Source organism: Haemaphysalis longicornis, unplaced genomic scaffold (genome assembly GCF_048455015.1).
Source record: "Haemaphysalis longicornis isolate Haplotype H1 unplaced genomic scaffold, Haemaphysalis longicornis Haplotype H1 scaffold_3, whole genome shotgun sequence".
NCBI classification, from domain to species: Eukaryota; Metazoa; Arthropoda; class Arachnida; order Ixodida; family Ixodidae; genus Haemaphysalis; species Haemaphysalis longicornis.
The window spans coordinates 100,391,494-100,411,707 of NW_027526335.1; the positions used below are offsets into that span (position 1 = coordinate 100,391,494).

General features: G+C 42.8%; 1 pseudogene across 1 annotated transcript; it reads left to right on the forward strand.

Annotated features, from left to right (window-relative positions):
• The first annotated feature begins 520 nt into the window (after nt 1-520).
• On the forward strand, nt 521-19,986 carry LOC144174950 (very long chain fatty acid elongase AAEL008004 pseudogene; annotated as a pseudogene). Its single transcript, XR_013323553.1, has 2 exons — nt 521-748; nt 16,577-19,986. The product of XR_013323553.1 is annotated as a very long chain fatty acid elongase AAEL008004 pseudogene (transcript).
• The last annotated feature ends 228 nt before the right edge of the window (nt 19,987-20,214 follow it).

The window sequence follows — 20,214 nt, forward strand, 5'->3', positions numbered from 1 at the left end:
TTGAAGAAGAATTAGGCCGGTCCGCCCTAATTAGCGCATCTGGCAAACAACGACGTGTTTTCCGGAAAAGAACAAAGTGCTGCATTTTTTGTTTGTGGTTACGCGCTCTGAATAAGGTAAGCAGGAAATGCCGAGCCAGAAAAAAAGCCACGCAACTCTGCTAACTGTAAAGCTCGTAAGCATTCCGCTGATGGCTAGGTTCACCTAGCCTAATCGGTACGTGTCTAGCCATCTATATTATACGTCAAATTTCCAACGATGATGCTAATCGGTGCGCACACGTCATTCTGCCATTATCTCAGCGCCGAAAAGAATTGTCTCTTTTGTTATTCTATTGTTCTGCGCTTGGCCTATTCAGCTGGCGTAGAAGAGGCTCGAACGTTTTTACGTGTACATCCTTGTGCAAGCAAACGCATCTCGGTACATGCTATTAGAAGGCGCCATGACGCAAAACTCTTTAGGGTGCCCGGCTTTTTGTTCTTGCAATAAGCAGATGGGGGAGCGGGCGGGGATACGAGATGCCCGCATCTATTTTTGCTTCATCCTGCCCTACAAAAACCACAACGACCATAAAACAAGGTAGGTAACAGTATGTAACGAGAAAAAGCGCCGACTTGGACAACTTACGCCTAGGCGCCCTAACACAAGTTTTTCGTCCCTTGCGAAGTTAACAAAACTCTCCAACTCTCCTGCCATTTCGACGGCTGCAAGCATCTACCTTTCCCTGCCGTCATAGAAAAGACTCCAGGTGCGTCCATATTTTTTCTCTTCTCTAGAGCTTTTTCTCTCCTTTCCACAATCAAGGTATAGATTTTAACATTCGCTGCTGTATATGGAAGCCAAATTTCGCAATTGCAGAAACCGCAATAGAAGCATATTTGCAGAATAAGTGCAGGTCCCTTAATACGCTCTACTCTTACATACGGCTATCCCGAAATGGGTCATTTGTTTCAAGCCAATTTTTATGTTTTCTCGCACGGCTGGTTTCGAATACCAACTAAAATTACAATGTTGGCTTGGAAGCTTCCCTGCTAAACAGTTCTCTGAGTAGAAATAAACTGTCCGGAAATTACTGCCAGAGATATACCTAACGCCGTGCTTTATGTATGGTTTTCTCTTTTGAACTAAACTAACTAGCAGGCCTTTCACTCCGCTTAGTTTGAAATATTTGCAATAAAAGTTCTTAGTGCATGGGCGCAAAGTACCTAAATGATACTAAGAAGAAAAATCGAAATGAGTGCGCAACAAAAGGGAAGCCAATATGCAATGTACTCAAGTCACCATCTCGTGGTTAAAAAGGTTATCAAAAACTACAACTTAGTTTTGGTTTGTTTTTCAAAAGACTTGATGTTTAGTTCTAATATCACCTACGCTGATCCGGAAACAAGCGACGGTTTATTCACCGAGAAAATTAGCAATTAAGCACAAAATTTTAATTCATTTACTGCCTTGCAAGTTCCGGGACTTTCGAAACGACGTATCCGAGGGAGGCCCCTATAATGTTATAATGTTGATTCCATGTACAGTACAAACCTTGGTATCCAAAAAGAACAGAAACTGAGGGTGCAGTCATTTTAAAAATACCAGTAATTTCTAGCGTATCCACGATACGAATTTTCCTGCTCCGAATAATGCAGCTCTCGCCCACGACTTTGCGAGTGAGTTCGACAAGTAGAGCGAAGTTGAACAATTCATGGCGCGGGAAGCAAGCACATGCAGGTGGAGTTTCAGATGCCAGGGTGGGCCGGATTCACAACGGGACAATACGGAGGCGTGGGCTCCACGCATGCGCAATCGTTGTCTCCTCAGCGCCTTCAAGGGCCATAAAAACAAAATACAAGTTTGTGCAATTAAAAATACTGCTTTGTTCGTATAAAAGGGGTACCTATTTTATCGCGGACTTACAAAAACTGGATTATTAAGGAAAACGTTTGCAGCAGTGCCGACTCCCCAGCCACATTCCAGCGACCCTCTATGGCGTCACAAAATCTTGTTGATGTGATTAGCGGACGCCAACCTAAGCAACCACCAAAAAAATGACTAGGAGGTTGTATTTGGGCCTCAAGTTACGTTTGGTCGCATCACCTGAATGCTAACGTCCAGTTAACGCACTAATAACAATGTTTTTAGTGGTAGCCCCTATGACGTCACTCCGGCCCATTACACGTCACAGTAGCGTGATTTTTGAAATATTTGAAATATTTTTTTTGCTTTTATGCGTATCATTCTTTGCTCAGCACCCCTACAGCCAGGACCGTGTAACGACTTGCATTCGCTGGAAAATACAAAATTGGCGGAAGTAATCCATTTATTCGTTATAATAGCGTAAATGGAGATAGCTTGTAGAACAGAATTTTGAAAAACCTAGAATAAAAGAAAAATGAAAGAATTACAAAATAGATATGACCAAATTAAAATATGCGTCTTATATATCTCCTCCAAAAAAAAAAAACGAAGGCTAAACAGGAGAGTCCGGAAAAGAACGTGGAAATACGAATACAAAATTGCGAAAGTCAGCAACGCGCTTAACGCCTTGGATACGTACAAAAATGCATAACTGGCGTAACACATTTAATCGTTATGATTACGTAAACTTAGATAAGTGGTCGAACAGAAGTTTGAAAACAAAAAAATAAGAAAGAAGAAGTTCTTTACAAAAATAACATGGCGAAATGAGAAATATGCCCCATATACACTTCCTCTAAAAGCTGAAGATTAAATGAAAAAACTTCACCCAAAAACGTCCGAAATACGAGTAAAAAATCTGCGAAAATAACAAACGGTGTGACACTCTGAATTTCCACAAAAATGCATATCTGGGTAAATTGACACGTTGAATCGTTATGATACCTTAAATGGAGATAACTGCCCGAACAGAATTTTGAAAAACCAAAAAATCAGAAAAGGTGAAACTAAAATTTTTAGAAAAAGTATCTGGGAAAAAAAATATGCACTCCATACGTCTGCTTTCAAAATAACGACTAAACAAGAAAATTCTGGAAAAGAACGTCGAAAATACGACTAAAGAACAGTCAAAATGAGAAAACCAACGCCCTGCATTTCCACAAAAACGCACAACTGACAGAAGTAACACACCTCTAATCGATATCAAGAGAAAATGGAGATAATCGATAAAAAATGTTTGATAAGCAATAAGAGAGATAGATAAATTAAATTTGACAATCACGATGTGACGAAATAAAAATATGCGTCTTACACATTTCCTCAAAAAAAACAAGGAATAAAAAATATCTAGCGGAAAAACATTCGAAACACGAATCCAAATAGCGAAATAAGCAATCGCTGTAACGGCCTGGATTTACACAAAAATGCATAACAGGCGAATGTAACAGACAATCGCTTTTACATCTTAAATGGATATGAATGGTCCAACATAATTGTTGAACAGCCGAAAAAACATGATAAATACAAAAAATAATATTTTACAAGAATAAGCTGATGCAATCAGAAATGGGCATCTTAAACCTGTTTTCCAAAAAACGAAGACGAAACTAAAAAGCGTGGAAAAGAACGTTGAAAATACCAACAAAAAAGGCGAGAACAAAAAAAACCCTGCACTTCCGCTTGCATTTTCTGAAAAATGCATAATACGCAAAGTAAAGGAACCTAATCGCTCTAATGGTATACCTTTATAAATAAGCAAAAGAAAACTCAACGTCTCTGGGTACTCATAGCCAAATTTGGTTCTAAAAAACGCAACCTCCATACAATCGGCATAACAATACTACTCAATTGCAAGGCAATTATATGTGAATTTCGGCAGATTTTTATATTTAGTTAAAACGGCCTTTCTTGCAGAAATGGAGCTAAATTTGGTAACAAAGGCAAGTTTTCTAAACTCAACAGACTAGTATTTTGTTTTCATGGTCCCTTTACGACAAGGGAATATGAACTGGCACGTCTTTTGCACTGAACAGTTATATTGGTATAAATTTTCATCATGGCAAAAAAAGTCAAAAGAAAACTTTTAAAACAATAAAATAGCCCAACGTATTGGTCTACTCCTAGCCGAACCTGGCTGTAAAGAACTCGCGCTCTAGACAAGCGGCATATCAATGCCACGCATTTGCAGAAAATGCCCGTATTTCTGCAGATTTCCTTGCTTACAAATATCTTTTTGGCAGGAATATATCCGAGTGAGGTTACAAAGGCTAGTTCTCTTAAACTGAGCAGAGTTTGTACTTTGTCTTCATGGCTCTGGTAGCAGCGAAGGTGCAGGAAATGGCGCCTCTTTATCGCGATCGGAACTTCCTCGAACTCCCCACGGCGGATTCCGTCACCCCTGATTGTTGGGAGAAATAATGTAACCTATGCCATAACGCTGACCTTCGAAAACTGCCAAGCTGATTCTTTTCACCAAAGATGGGCCAGGCGGGACCAGTCAGCATCGCTTTTTGAAAAACATTTTATATATAACCCGTTGTGCTCGAGGGAACACATATTGGAAAGTAGTTTCCCGAAAAAAATATTTGCTTACCCATACAACATTTTGAAAAGCGGCTCGGGTTTGAGGTGTGTTGGGCAAGTTGCACAATTCGAATCTTTTACGGCTGTAAAACGAAAATAATTGCAGCTACTGCGGCAGGGTGTTTTTCTTCGAAAACTCTGCATACTGTCAAAGGAGTTCGCATACATATTATATATTATGAAGTAAACTGCTTTTTAATAGAAGATTACAAACTCGACACTTTTTTAATTATTCCCAAAATGTCTGCTCTTGTTTGTCTGCATCTAGACAAGCTAAGGAGTTCACTTTTTAAAGTTATACTGCTTCATTCTTTTCCTATCTTCGGCCAATTTTAACTTTTGTTGAAAAAGTGCTGTGTTATGAAAAATTCACAGCATTGCAGTTCAGGTGTGCATGTTGGTGTGCTTTGAAAACCGATATAAATGGAAGGCCTACTTCGATTTCTTTAACTTTCACAATTGAAGCCAAAGTTGTTCTCCATCGCAGGCCTGAAAAAACATGTGATATGCTTGTGGTTTTGGATCTAAATAGCGCTAAATATTGCCGTGCCGCAGTACTGAGGGCATTTACTAGAGGGGGGTGTAGCGAACTTCTTACTGCAACGTAAGGCGAGAAATTGCAACTAAATATTTTGTTACAACTAAATATATTACAACTAAATATTGTGAAATGGAAATGGAAGTTCCTATGTTTTTTTTTTTTTTAAATTAACCATGAATAAAATGCACGGACCCCCGATACGATGTAAAATCTGTGGCTCTCCAGTGGATGATTGGTGGCTCATTCTATTGATTGCGCCTAACCACACTATTCCAAACCTGGCCTTTTTAGGCCACTGAAATTATAATGATTTAATAAATAATTCCATTTACTGAGAGACACACTTTACATTAGGGAGCAAAAAAAATGTTGAATTAACCGAGACGGGAAATGATCCTTCTGTTCGCACTATAGGCATTTCCTTTGCCAAATAGGGAACTCATACTCTCTTCAATCTTTGGTTCTCGGAACCCGTATACAACCGGGTCTTCACTGCAACCTTGAGTCCACGACAGCTGCAAGCTGTTCGTAGCGCCATGCGCTATTGCAAAAGTATTTAGCACCGACGAGGACGTAGAGTTTTAGCAAGTGACAGCGCCTTTTATGGTAGTATCAAGCATCAAATGAATGCTTCAACTTCCTCGAGCGTCGTTGTGCTGATTTTGGGTCTTCGCTTGCTAACTCACGCGCGGCAATCATACTCGATCTGATTTGTTTTTGTGAAAACTTCAATTTAGTCCTTTTGCTCTCGCCTGGCGTAGGAACTCCAACAAAGTTATTTCCATTTGGCGGTGGCTTAGAGCTGACATTTCTTAATGCTCCCTTAGCGAAAAGATGCCGTATTTTTAATGTATTTTGAATGCATTTAATACATATATTAACTTTGTATTTATTCTGCATTATTTTGTCCGCATTCCAAATGCATTTCGAATACATTTACAATGTATTTAAAATGTACCTCAAAAATACGTAAGCAGTGCATGAAAAATATATATTTAATGCATTTTAAATGCATTAAAAATGCTCAGAAAATGTACTTTTAAATACGGGCAAAATGTATTAGTAATGCATTTTAAATGCACAGAAAATACTGCTTCAAATATACTCAAAATGCGTTACTAGTGTATACTAAATAAAACCTAAATACATTGAGAGATACCATGGCAATGTGTCTTAGGTGGAATTGTTAACGTTCAACTAGAAACTATCATATTGTGGTTTCAAAAAGTTTAATAGGCACTAGGCTAAAAATATGCTCCATTGTGAAAATGTAAACCGGCCATGCTCGGAATGCGGGCCAGCAAATGACTCAAAAGAACAGCACGTATGCGCACAAATTGGCAGTTTGAAAGTTGTTTATTGTACACCTCAGTCGAGTGGCCAATTTCGCCATTTACTAAGTAGCAGGAATGAATGCCTTTCAGCCACCTCGGCAGCCAGCGCAGATGAAGCGTCGTGCGTCAGAGTCCTCGTACTTCGGATTCTCCACGCTGGAAATTTCACCAGCAGCTGCAGTGAAAAGAAAATGGGAAAATATTAGTGAAACACTTTTTTTAGAGGCAAATAAATGTCATATCAATCAGGCCTTTTCTCTAGCCGTGCCAACGTCCCTCGCGCGAGCAAGGATTTTTTAGTTTCCCCTTGAGAGAGAGAAAAAAAAAAACCCGCCGTGAAAACAATGCCCCTTTGAAGGACGTAAGACAATTTATGTAATGGTAAGCATAGTTTATATTGTCATGCGGCATCGGATCTTCAATACCATTTTTAAGAAAGAATGGTGGCCGGGAAGGGGGGGGGGGGGGGGAGGCTTATGTTTGGAAATTGTCTAGGGATAAAAATTAGCGAAAATTAGGAAAAAAAAAAAAGACAGAGCTAAGATAACAACGTTACCAAACATGCAACAGAGTTCTTAGAGTTATGCTACTACTTCTCTTTCTTAGGCGCTTGAGTTAACTTGAAACGGTGGCAATTCTAGTTTTCCAACTAACTAGAACAAAACTGGTCTGTGACCTCCCAGGACGCTAATAAAATAAGATAGGCAGTAATCTTATTAACTACAATTATTGTTTATGTGTTCCATATTTCGGCGTCACCTTCTTCGGAGATTACGTTCTAAAAAAATAGTGCGCAGCGAAACAATTTAAAAATGCATGGGCAGGATTGCAGTAGAAAGCTTACATAAATGTCATTAAATTGGCGTGTGCACTCAACAATGCTTTCAAAGGAACGGCAAAGTAAGGTTATTTCAAAAAACAAGAAAAATTTCACGCTGTCCTTAAAATAACAAGCTCTTATATCGTAGGCACCTAACCGAAGCAATTAAAACAAGCAACGCCAGAACACGTGTATTTGTGCTTGCACACACATGTAATTTTTTTTTTGCTCTCCGCCGCACATCACCAGCAGGTAATTTTATACTTTTTGCTGTACACAGACAACGTCATCATTTAATTAGGGAGCAACGCGGAAAATAATTGTAAATGCTCGCGTCTTTAACATACAAAAAAATATAAACACCTGTTAGCTTCAGGGACCATCAAGTAAAAATAGTTGCTTCATAAATACTCGTGACACCTAAAAGAAACTCGTTTAAGTACACCCTTTAGACGCAAATGGGAAATTGAGGCTTCTAAACACACACAACCGCCAAGCTGCCCATGCTGTTTTCGGTGCCTTTGGGCACATTTCAGAAATTCTCCGGTGGCGTGGTCCAGCGTTAGCGCGTCGGGTTCCGCGTGTCTGTCACTCACGAGCGGCCGAAGGGCCTCTCGGAACGCGCACACGTGTTCGTGAATGCGCTACGAAATGAATACAGCAAGGAGGGAAAACGTTGCAAGGAAACACGAAAGAGGAAGGGGCCAACGTCCTGAAGTTTCGCGAAGTTTTGGGGGGAGCAATCCAAGGAACAAAAAGAGACGAACCCGCCCGGGGGACCCGTTCCGGGAACCGAGGGGTCTCGCGCAGGGAACTGGTTGCCTGCCTCGAAGTCCCCCTCCCCACCCGCATTCCTTCTCCTTCCTTCCTTTGCTGGTTCTTGGTTCTGGGTGGCGGTAGGAACAGAAACTGATTGTAACTTAGCGGCTACTCTCATACAGTTTGTCTTAGATGGACAAATAATTTGTAGTCCCTGGGCATGAAGCACCTTCGCTACTGCCACATGCACCAAAAATTACGTGGGTCGCTTTTAACACTTTTGGTCACTTCGAAACAGACGGCATAAACTCTTTCATGGCTTTAGTTGACAGAACGGCGACATGCGACCGACAAAAATCGCGAAGGCTGCTCGGATTCCCGCCGTATGGGCCGGCCACGCGCATTAGTCGGATGAATGTATGCCACAAACTGGCTTCCTTCCCCGTACGGCGGCTGCTGTGAACATGCGCAGCTGTGAGCGGCTGCTGCGAACAGAAAACAAAAGAAAGCTGCGTCCCTGGATACACTTCGCAAATTTCTCAAGCGCGTAAACATGGACGGCGGACTTTCTGTGAACAGGCTGTGCTAAAAAACGTTCCTGGCGGTTATGTGTTTAATGCAAGTGTTAGTCCTCAATGAGTACTCGATCTACAAGGAAACTCGTAGCAACAGTCCCCCGTCCACTCAGCAGGGCCGGAGCTAAAAATTAGGCGCAAAAAAGAAAGCACTAAAATCCATTTTTTTACGTCTTCTTGCTGTCGTTGATTTGTGAGTACATTCCCTTGCACGGCGTAGTTACGGTAGGAAATGTTGCTCGCAGGTGGAGGTAAGCTTAACAACCACGTGCGGATTTTATAAAGGGCATTAGCACTCTTCGATTGCAAGGCAAACATACGTCAATTAATTGTAGTGTGACACCGTACGCGCAAATAGCCGGTATATCGTGCTTACCTTGGCTAGACGGCCAACGCCGCTGCAACGCGCCGTCCAAGCAGACTGCGTCCACCCGACGACCGCGCGTTGAGGAGTCCGAAAGACAGGCAAAAGAAACGCAGCGAAGGCAGACAAAACGTGAAGGCGGGGTGCGCCGCTCAGCTCGCGCCGCAGGTGCCGGGCACAGAGGAGGAGGTAGTGAGCGGCAGTGAAAGGCGCCGAGCTGCTCGCCCTCCCAAGCATAGCCAGGGTTGTCCATCTAAGGCGAATATTTTTCAGAAAAGAAAATTTTCCAAGCCTCCACAGCGATACCGTCGTAACAACGCTGGCAAAGTGCAAGTGTTTTCGTACATATATATACACGTTGAATTCGATGTTTTTTCTTTGCCGATTGCGTTGGAACACCGCCGCTTACATATTTGTACGCCGAGTTTCTCTCTAATACGCAGAGTTATGTCTGCTTTAGACAGCGCAGTAACTGAGAGTATCTCCCTCAGTTTCTTTTATTATAAGTAAACATCGAGGAGAAATTCTCAGTACGTTTTTTCATTTGAGATGTATTTTATCCGGCACTTCAGATATGCTTTACGTGAATCTTACAATTCAGCAACTGAAGCAGCGCCTGTAGTGTACTCGAAATGTATTTCGGCAAAGCTTTATGAATACATTTAAAATGTATTTTCTATAAGTATTTTTCATGCATTGAGAGTGTATTTCTACCATGTTCGTTCGACAAACGTAAAAGGCATTTGAAATGTATTTCGAATATATTCGGAGTATATTTCCATGCTTCAGCACACTTTTAAAGTATACTCAGAGTGCTGCTCTAAATGTAGTTAGGTAAGTGTATTTTTATAATATTTACAGTGCATTTACACCATGATCGTTTGGCGGGAAGAAATACATTTTCAATATATTCTGAATGCCTTAAGCGCACATTCGTGAGGTTCAGTGCATTTTTAATCTATTTGGGGGGTACTTAAAAGCACTGTATTTTTCCTGTATTTTTAATAATGTATTTTCAATATTTACTAAAAATTGAGAAAATGCAATTTTTAATGCACTTAAAATACATTTACAAATACAAAGCATATTTGAAGTGCACTTCAAGCGTACTCGTACGTATTTCAAACGTATTACTTTTCGCTAAGGGCTGAACTTAGCTTTTCAGCTTCTCATCCGCTAAGTGTGCAGTAGCAAACAATTACTCGGATGCCGATGTGTCTGAATAATCCACAGTGAGTTCCTTGAAGCGGCGCAAACTGCGCTCGCACCCTAATTCCGTACCTCGGCAGTGGCGGCTTCATTACGGAGCAGTTGCTTCAACACGACAGTATACAGATTTCCCACGCTGCAGAAGTTTCTTTGAGAAGCTTCTTTATTTCCCACTTTTAAATCATTGGTGCAGTACACGTGCTTTTCACTGCACTTTCCCTGTACCCTTGAAAACATTGAAGAGTCATTGACTTTCCTTAATAGCAGCAGGCAATGATCACGCAGGAACTGTTCGCAGCTGTAAAAGCCTTTTCAAGGACCCTTTTGTTATCTATGACTGCATCTATACTCTGTTATTTGTTGTTGTGCGGCTTTTCATTTTCCCACGAAACAGAGGGATCATATCTGGCTGAACCGAAGCAGGTGGAAGAATCGTCGCTTTCCACCAAAACACTCCTCCCCGACGCTTCAAGATAGACTAGAACATCTTGCGGTAGCGCAGACTCGACACGGACACAAGAAGAAACCAGACAGATGACTGCGCTTTCAATTGTCTACTTTTTTCTTGTGTCCGTGTAAAATCACAATATTTTCAAGAACCACTTCCTATGAGTCCAAATTTTGGTCTTCTAATGCCGGACTGCTTTGACGCATATCCAAAACACCGATAGTCTATTACCAGAGGCCTGGAGGTCATCCTAACAGTTCTGTTAATCTGAGTGTGCCTACAGGGGGCGCCCATAAAATCAGCGCGAAGTGTATTGAAAGGTGGATGCAGAAAATGTGAGCGCGCTTGCTTGAGCAATGCACATGGAAGCATTCCTGCTATGCGTTAAAACTGCTATGCGTTAAATCCCCTGCTATGCGTTAAATCCCCGCAGTACTGCCCCAAGGTCATACTTAGCGCTCTATAGCAAAATGTAACCTTGTGGTCATAATTAGCCCTCTACAAATTTAGTGCAACGTGTTTTTTTTTTCATGTCTGCGATAGAGAACGCGTTGGCTTGAATTGTGAAGTTAATAAAAATCAAAGCTGGCCTTTTAAGTATCGTTTTTCAAAGTTGATCAAAATGCGCAACTGGTCTGCAATGCAGCGCATTTTTCATAATGAACCATTGATTGATTGTAAGGTTTAACGCGCCGACGCAACGCAGGCGATGAGGCACGCCGTAGTGGAGGGCTCCGGATTAATTTTGACCACCTGGGGATCTTTAACGTGCGCCGAAATCTCGTACACACGGGCGTTTTTGCTTTTCGCCTCCATAAGAAAAGCGGCCGCCGCGGCCGGGAATCGAACCCGCAACCTCGTCCTCAGCAGCTCAACGCCTTAGCCACTGAGCCACCGCGGCGGGTTTCATAATGAACCACTTTTCTACATAAAATAAAACTGGCACGAAGAATGCAGAGAATGCAGAGAAACAAGACCCCACATTTTCGCAATTTTTGAAAATATGTCGTTTGTAATTTCTTGGTACAACGAATTTTACTTGCAAATATAAAATCAATATACGAGCGAACTCATTTGACAGTAGGCAAAGTCTCCGCCGAAAAAATTATGCGGCAATAGTTGTAATAGTCGGTCGTTTACAGTTGTGAAGTTTCGAATTCCGCCCGACTTGTCCAACGCACCTACCACCGTTGCGGGCTTAGGGAATTCTTTTTAGGGAATTCTTTTTAGGTAGGCAAAATGTTTTTGAGGAAGTTAAATTCAGGTATGTTTTCCCTTGTGCACAAAGGGCTATATATAAAATGTTCATCAAAATTGAAGATGTCGACCGAACGTGCCTGTCCCAACTCTAGAGAAAACACCCTACACCAGTGCGACATCCAATCAGACGGCGATTAAAGATATCTCAATGGGGCAGCGGGGCACTGATTACGTGGGCTATACTGAACTACGTGAATTTTCTGTTAATTCGTCATGTTGTTGTACGTGAGTGGCTGACAAATAACACATGTACAAGTCAGAGGAAACGCCGTGTATTTCGATATTAAGTCGACAAAAATCGCAGCAAAGTATCTGGTACGGGATGTCGGAATGTTAGTTCGTAAACTTGACATTATAATGCCAAAAAATGCCCGCCAATCCACCCTGTGAAGGTGGTTTGAAGGCGTAGCTGTAAGAAACACCCACAACGATTACCCATACATCAATACTTAATTCACACATGTGGCTCTACAAAGATTGAAACCAGAGACAAGTGAAATGCACTTAACCACGGCCTTTATTACTTTGTAAAGGGAAGTTTGACATCCACCTAAATGCATCCATACGGCTACAAAGGAAAGCTATACAGCTTTCTAGGTAACTTCGCAGTTGAAGAAAAATTCGTCCTGGTCCAGGATTCGAACCCCGGACCACAGCTTAACCGGAGCAGTCGCTCTACCAACTGAGCTATCCAGGTTTTTTTATTTATTTATTGCCAGGTTTGCACTTTACAACATAATACATGCAGGGTTCAACACATGAATGACACTAAACTGAAAAAAAAAAGAAAAAAAAACCGCCACCAACCCGACCAGGGCTGGCGTTGTCATTTAAAAGGGTTTTGACGTTGCCAGTGGCTCGACACTTGAAAGCCATTCCGGCACACATTCATGCAATTTCTGTTCTTCTATATACCTTGAAATATATTCCCCGAAATACACCCGCGACGACCGAGCGTCTACATCGCTGTAGACATAAGCCGAGCGTGCTCGCCAAATACTCTGGAGGCCCAACAACATTATCATGTCCAATGGCATACCATCATCGTCATCCACTGCCAGGTAACGGATACCGTGTGGGCTCAGGGGGAGCTCCTTGCGCATAGTCCTCTGAAGAACGTCCCAGAAGAAAACACCTTCCCAACAGTGTAAGAACACGTGATCTACTGTTTCTGGCTTTTTACACAGTGTACAGTGCGTACCCCATGGAACAAACAGGCCCCTTTCTTCCATCCATGTCTTTGTGGTTAATGTGTTGGTGTGAAGTTTAAAAAAGAAAGACTTCACCCCTGACGGTACTAACATTTTCTTCACGCGCTTAAGAACGTTTTGCCCAGGGCCTCCAGCGTATAAGGCTCGGTACATAGGAACAGGAAGGATAACGCTACATACATCATTATACAATTTCCTCCGTGTAACAGTACTCAAATACCCTTTTGAAAAACGCACGCTCAGAAACCTCACCGCGTCGACTACTTCCTTTAAATAGCCATGGAAACCACCACTCATGCGGCCGCTCGTCACAACAAAATTGGGCAGAACTCGCCCGAGCCGCAACTGACAGACAGTCCTCAAAAAAGGATCGCGTACATCGCGAAAAAATAAAAACCTGTTAACAAGCTGTCGCACGAACAAGTGGGTCAGCCCTAGCCCACCTTCCTGAACTCGCCTGAAAAGATTTGTTCGGCTACTTCTCTCCCAACTTGAGGCCCAAACAAACACCGCGAACACGCGGTGAAGTTTCTGCACATTCACTCGCGAACAATGTAGAACTTGCATCACGTACCACAATTTGCTGGCAAGAAATACGTTGCATACGTTTGCCCTTGCGAACATGGATAAACCAGAGCTCCTCCAATTGTCAGCCTTCTCGCGCAGCTCTTGAGCTTGCGCACGCCAATATGGCTCACTGTCTCTATAATACTCCAGTGGAGTGCCCAAGTACTTGACGGGATGAGTAACCCAATTGATGTTGGCAAAAAACTGTGGGGTTGTTGGCCAATCGCCGTGCCAGAACCCGACACACTTTACCCAGTTCACCAGGCTTCCTGTGACAACGCCGAACCTTTTCACGATTTCGACTACGTGAACGACACTTCCCTTGTTGTGACAAAACACCGCGACATCGTCCGCATAGGCAAGGAGTTTCACTTCACGCGTATGTAAACGGAAACCTCGGATCTGATCGTTCTTTATAATAGTTAAACACAACATTTCAATGTATATGCAAAAAAGCAATGGGCTGAGTGGGCAGCCCTGGCGTACCGAACGTTGCACGTTAATGGGCGCTCCCAGTGACTTGTTTATAATTAACCGCGTCGTACACTTGTGGTACGCCAGGGTCACTCCGTCTCTAATGACGGCTCCCACTTTGATGTGGTCCAAAATAGAGAGCAGAATATCGTGTGAGACGCAATCAAATGCCTTTTGAAGGTCTAGTTGAAGAAGTGCAACGGCATCTCCAGTGGCGTCACAACACTCGAGTACACACCGCGCGGTGTGTATGTTTGTTGTGATTGTGCGTCCTTTGATGCCGCACGTCTGGTGCGGTCCAACAAGGGTTGTGATAACTGTTTGCAGCCTTTGCGCGAGCACCTTCATAAAAACCTTGTAGTCTACGTTGGTCAACGCTATTGGTCGGTATGAAGTGACAGACTAATTTTTCAGTTTCCTCTGTTTTAGGTATCAAAACTGTGTGCGATGATGCATACGATGGTGGAAGGGTTTTCATTCGGAATGCCTCATTAAACATTGCCGTTAAAATTGGTGAAACCTCGGCTTTGAAATGCTTATAGAAGGCCGCGCTTAGCCCGTCTGGGCCTGGCGACTTTCCAGGGTTTAAATTATCTATAGCTGCCTTCACTTCTTCAACAGATATGGGTTGTTCCAAACTGTCTTTTGTTTCGTCCTCAAGAATTGGCATGCAGCTGAGATACTCCCTTCGAAAGGTTTCTAGATTACAGGGCCGATACGCGAATAACTGTTGGTAATATTCAAAGAAAAACTGGTGGATGTCCTCTTTTTTGCTTGACGTGCGTCCTTCCCATTCGATTTTATCTATCGTGTTTTGTCGAATACGTGCTTTTTCAATTCCAAGCGCCCGTTTGGTGGGCGTTTCCCCCATCGCTAATCGCTCAGCTCTCGCACGAACGAGCGCTCCGCGATAGCGTTCTTCGTCCATTAACTCAAGTTGATGTTTCAGTTTGCCTATGTCATCTTTAAAACTGAGCTATCCAGGAGGCAAGTCGTTAGTAGCGCGAAAGCGAATTGATCAACAACTCAAAGTGAAGGACAGGTGTTAATCGACCAGATTCAGGGGAAATCCCCAAGGTGGAGTAAGTTTCTGTAAAGGAAAGTTTGACATCCACCTAAATGCAGCCATACGGCTACAACTCTTTTTACACAAACTTACTCCACCTTGGGGATTTCCCCTGAATCTGGTCGATTAACGGCTCTATTACTTCAAAGCGATATTAATTGCTAAGGTTCACCATTGAATGATCCACTAATGGTGGTTGGTTGAGTTATAATTGCGAGGCACATGTGTGGAAACTTTTTTATCAAATAAAAGGAAACTCAAACCCTGTGTTATATGATCTCACTTCTCCTCCGTCTCTGCCGCCGCCATCGGTAGTGACAAGATAAGGCGCAGAGACGGAGAAGTGAGATGCCGTGCGTTGGGTGTGAATTTCCTTTAATTTTTACTAACTCCTACCACGTACGCAAGGTACGCACACGGCCGGTCTATGCGCCGTGGGCGGAGCGCACAGCGGCGCGAAAGGCCGCGTGACGCTATCACGTGGAATTCAGCGAGAACACAAGGGGTAAACACGCAGATGTGGTAGGTGAGTGCACCGTCTGTCTTCCCCGTATCCGGATGGGCTCGTAGCTCAATCGGTAAGACTACGGGTTTTTACGGCGTTTCTCCCTTCATTCCAGGTTCGATGCCTGGCGGTGCCACGAACTTCGTTTATTTGTTCGCGGATGTTTTCTGTTGACAGCAATGGTCGCGACAGAACCGTCGGGGATAGATGTAAAAAGCTTCGCTTTAAAATAAACAATTTTTGGTTGAAATTAGCGGTAGCACCCCAAGGCAATCCAGCAATACTTTTCCAAATGTGATCAAAATACCAGTTTTGAACGTAAGAAGATATTTTATTTCTTCGTTCTTAGTGCCATAATTGGGTTCCGTCGTAGTCGCAACTGGGAACTTTCATTTCCCTTGTCACTTTGACGGCCACCATGGTTCACGGAAGACATCGTAAATTCACGCATTACTTACCCCGAAATAATCAAAACACAATGCAGTGCCTCTTTACAGGTCTTTTTTAAGGCTGCGGCGCCCTCTCGTCACTACATTCGGTATTAATGCCGGGCTCATACTAAAACTACTAAAAAGAGGGCGCCATAGACCTTTCGGCGAATTCCTGCTCCGCACTTACACACCTTTCACATTGAGTGGGGACGCTTTAATTTTTTTTTGTTAAAAACCGGCCGGTAGCATACTAGCAGTCAGCATTTAGCAGATATCACTGCGCTATCATAGCAAATATCTCAAGAACTGCTTTGAGGGGGTGTGGAGTCCCCTCAATACATTGAGCTGCGCTGCGAAATTCTGCAGCCAGTGGACCAGCTCGTCCGTGCACTGCCCGGGGGAGATGAGCTTGCTGCTTTCGCATACCTCGAGTCAAGCTTTCACAGTCTAGCCACTGCTAGTACAAACCCCTATTACTTTTTTTCATTGTTTCAAAGATGCACCGTTTGTTTTTCTGCTTTCAGTGGTCACCTGAAGTGGTATCGGCGTGTGAGGAGATGAACCTGACACTGAACCTATTTACTTTGTCCGCTGAAATGGTCAAGATGGGAGACCCCCGAACCAGGGACTACCCGTTGGTCACCAACCCGCTCTTCGTCTTCCCGCTACTGTTCTGCTATTTGTACTTCGTCAAGGTGGCGGGTCCGCGCTGGATGGAGAACAGGAAGCCATTCGAGATCATCAATGTCGTTCGTGTCTACAACCTGCTCATGGTAGCCGTGTCCGTCTGGTTCCTTTCTGCCATCCTACCCTTCACCTACCTGCCCGGTGGCCACTACAGCTTATGGTGCCAGGGCATCACCGGCTACATGACCGAAGAAATGAGGCGGTACTACAAGATCGGCTGGATATTCGTCGCCTCTCGATACGCCGACCTTTTTGATACCGTGTTTTTTGTCCTACGCAAAAAGTTCACCCACGTATCCAATCTCCACGTCATCCACCATACCTTAGTCACGGTGAATGTGTGGTTCTACACATTGTTCGCTCCTGAGGGCCAACCGGCGTTTGGTCTAGCGCTGAACGTGTTTGTGCACACAATAATGTATTCATATTATTTCCTGACAACGTTCGGTCCTCGAGTGCGGAAGTATCTATGGTGGAAAAAGTACCTCACGACTGTGCAGATTGTCCAGTTCGTCATCATGATTCTCCACTTCTCTGTCCCTCTGTTCGTCGACTGTTCTTTCCCAAGACATCTCATCATAATCGGAAATGCTCAGACATTTCTTGTTCTCTGTTTGTTCATAAATTTTTACGTAAAAAATTACACGATCCGAGCCAGTGAAAAGAGTATAAAGCGTTCATGAATGAGGGATGCCAAGAAATGAAACCAAAACAAATGCTTATGGTCTCGTGCTTCCTCAACGCTTCCTAAAGTGGCTTTCCCACACACGGAAGTTGAAGTTTGGATTTTAAACACCCTGAATGCTGCAAAATTACGGCAAGCTTAATTGAGTGGCTTCGCGAATCAGTTCGAGCGCTGAAGATAAAGCAAAAGGAGCCGGGAGACCAACCCAGAGTTGTGCATCTAATAAACCGATGAATGGCTTCACCTTGGTGATAACGAAAGATTTACCTTCAGTTACATGCTCTTAGCTTCTTCACACCTAAATATTTCCTCTATGTAGTCGTAATAGAGGCAAACTACCCAATCTGGCCGCGATAATAATTGTGGTCAAAAGCTAATGCACAGAATTCCTCACAAGTTTCAGCGGGCGCAAAAGGAATCAATGAATAATGACCATAATAACTCCGGGAGCAAATGACAGAACGGCATGCGTTATAAACCGCTACGATGTCAAAAGTGCGAACAAATCTCAAAGAAACCTTGTGTTTGGTCTCCTAAACATAACAGAGCAGTTTCACCAAAACGAGGTAGGGATAAAAAATGCTACTGCAAGAAAATAGGTTTTTGGGTACCACCGCCCTAGAATACGGATAACCAAAATGTTAGTGCGATAAAAAATACTTTCCATTGTAGTTGCCCTCGTCAGATTCGCTCAATAGTCCCTTTGGGGATGAAACCACCTCGGTGAAACATGTAACAACAAGATGGCGGCTGTCGTACTCTTTACATTGACTGCAGTTCGAAAATAACTTTAGTAACGTAAAACTGTACCCAATGGGCTCGAAGCAAAGATGTGACAGCTTATTGTTTTGCTCACTCACTCGCGATGCCCTGACAGCGCAGACAACAACTTATCAACGAATAGTGGCTTGTGAGGCAATAAAGAAGCTCCAAGGTGCATACATGTATGAGCAACAGGCTAACCCGTATTATTTAGCCCAGGAAGTTCTGTAAACATGGAAATCCACTAGAACCAGTTGCCCGGTTTACCGCGTGCAATATTAACCACTCACGTGTGCTCTTGGGTACTTAATTTTTGGAGTGTCATAGTTTATATTGCTGTCTAGAAGAACTCTGCAACGAACCGCATGCATCAAACCTCTTTAATAAAAAAATATAAAATATTAGGAATTTCTTAATACTTCATTAATAAAGTTTTCAAATATCAGAATTTGCTTTTTTCTTTAATAATACCCCACAAAGAATTTCCAGTCCCATAGGAAAATGTTTCTATTAGCTGCGCATTCATGTTGTGAATTTTGTAAAGAAAATATATCCCAATCTCGGTTGGTTCATTTGGTTGGTACAATTTGTTGGTAGGTACCATCGCAGCGTCTATAAACGAACCCTATAAAAGCGAACTGAATACGAATCCATTGGATATGAAAAGCGAATAACGGCCATGAGCGTTAATGAACTTTGCACTACACAGATAATTTGGGCGGTCTAAATGTTCCGTTTCTGTCTTCCACTTCACCGATAACGGAGGAATTGGTTGTTTACGTCGCGTATTTTATTGTGATCCACGATGTTTTTCTAGTAGTATTTTAAATGAGTTAGGGACTTTTGGTCCTTTATTTGCTTTGATTTATTACACCCTGTTAAACTTATGCCAAATGTAAGCCATGATCTTTTGCCGGAAGCGTGATTTCTTAGTGTGATTTCTTTCGCCCGAAGCATTCTGCCGGGAGTGTGGATGTAAAACTTCTTATTCACCGTTTTCTTTTGTGCCACAGTAACCTCTTTTCATCAACTCTGCCTGTTATATCTATAGTTTTGCACGCAGTAAAGAGCTTGTTCACTATAACTACCGTACCTAAACAATGCAAACCATGTATTTTTTCATCATACCTGTACAAAAACTGTACAAAACTGTACAAAACTGTACTGTACCTGTACAAAAACCTGTACAAAAAAAGAATATACCGGCGCAATGACGTAAGTAGTGGCCGTCAAAGCGCATCGTTGCTACGCCTCATTACACTTCAATTGGATCTGCATGCGGGCTACGAGAAGCAAAAGTTGCTTTGATGGCCTTCCCTAGTTTCAGTGCTCGTTACCGGCATGTGACGGAAACTTCTATGTTCACACTAATAGGAAAAGCCGTTTCCAAAGTATCACTGTGAAAACACTTTTAACCTAGTGAGCTTAGTGAAAATGATTTCGTACGAAAGTTCTTCTCCGGTTCCTACGAGACGCTGAGCTGGACAAATCTATTTAGATCATATACAGCGCAAGTTTCTAACAATATCTGCTCTTTCGCGCCGTGTTGTTCATCTATACCTATAAAAAGAAGTTCCCGACTGAGTGACTGACTCACTCATCAACGCCCAGCCAGAACTGTTAGACCTAGAGACTTGAAATTTCACGAGTATATTTGCGTCATTGAGTAGGTGCTCACCAAGGCGGGTTTTCCAGAAACTGCCCTCCGAACCGAAGAAAAGGGCGATATTGTGGTTTCGCGTATTCGTGATTTTCTCGGTCACCCATTTACATATCGAAGCGGTTTTTGCTGATATAAGTAGCCGTTAAGAATACCTAAAAAGTAGTTTTTGGATTTCGCCCTAACCTACACCAGCGAGGGGATTTTGCATTCCGGAACTAAAACAGTGTTCCTAAAGATTCTCAAATAAATCTTTCACCGATTCAGTAATCCAACTGATTTTTGCTAGAATATGTTACTCATACAAATGCACAGAACCATTTTTACGGATTTCGTTCTGCGACGCCGCTAAAAGGGTCAAATTGGTT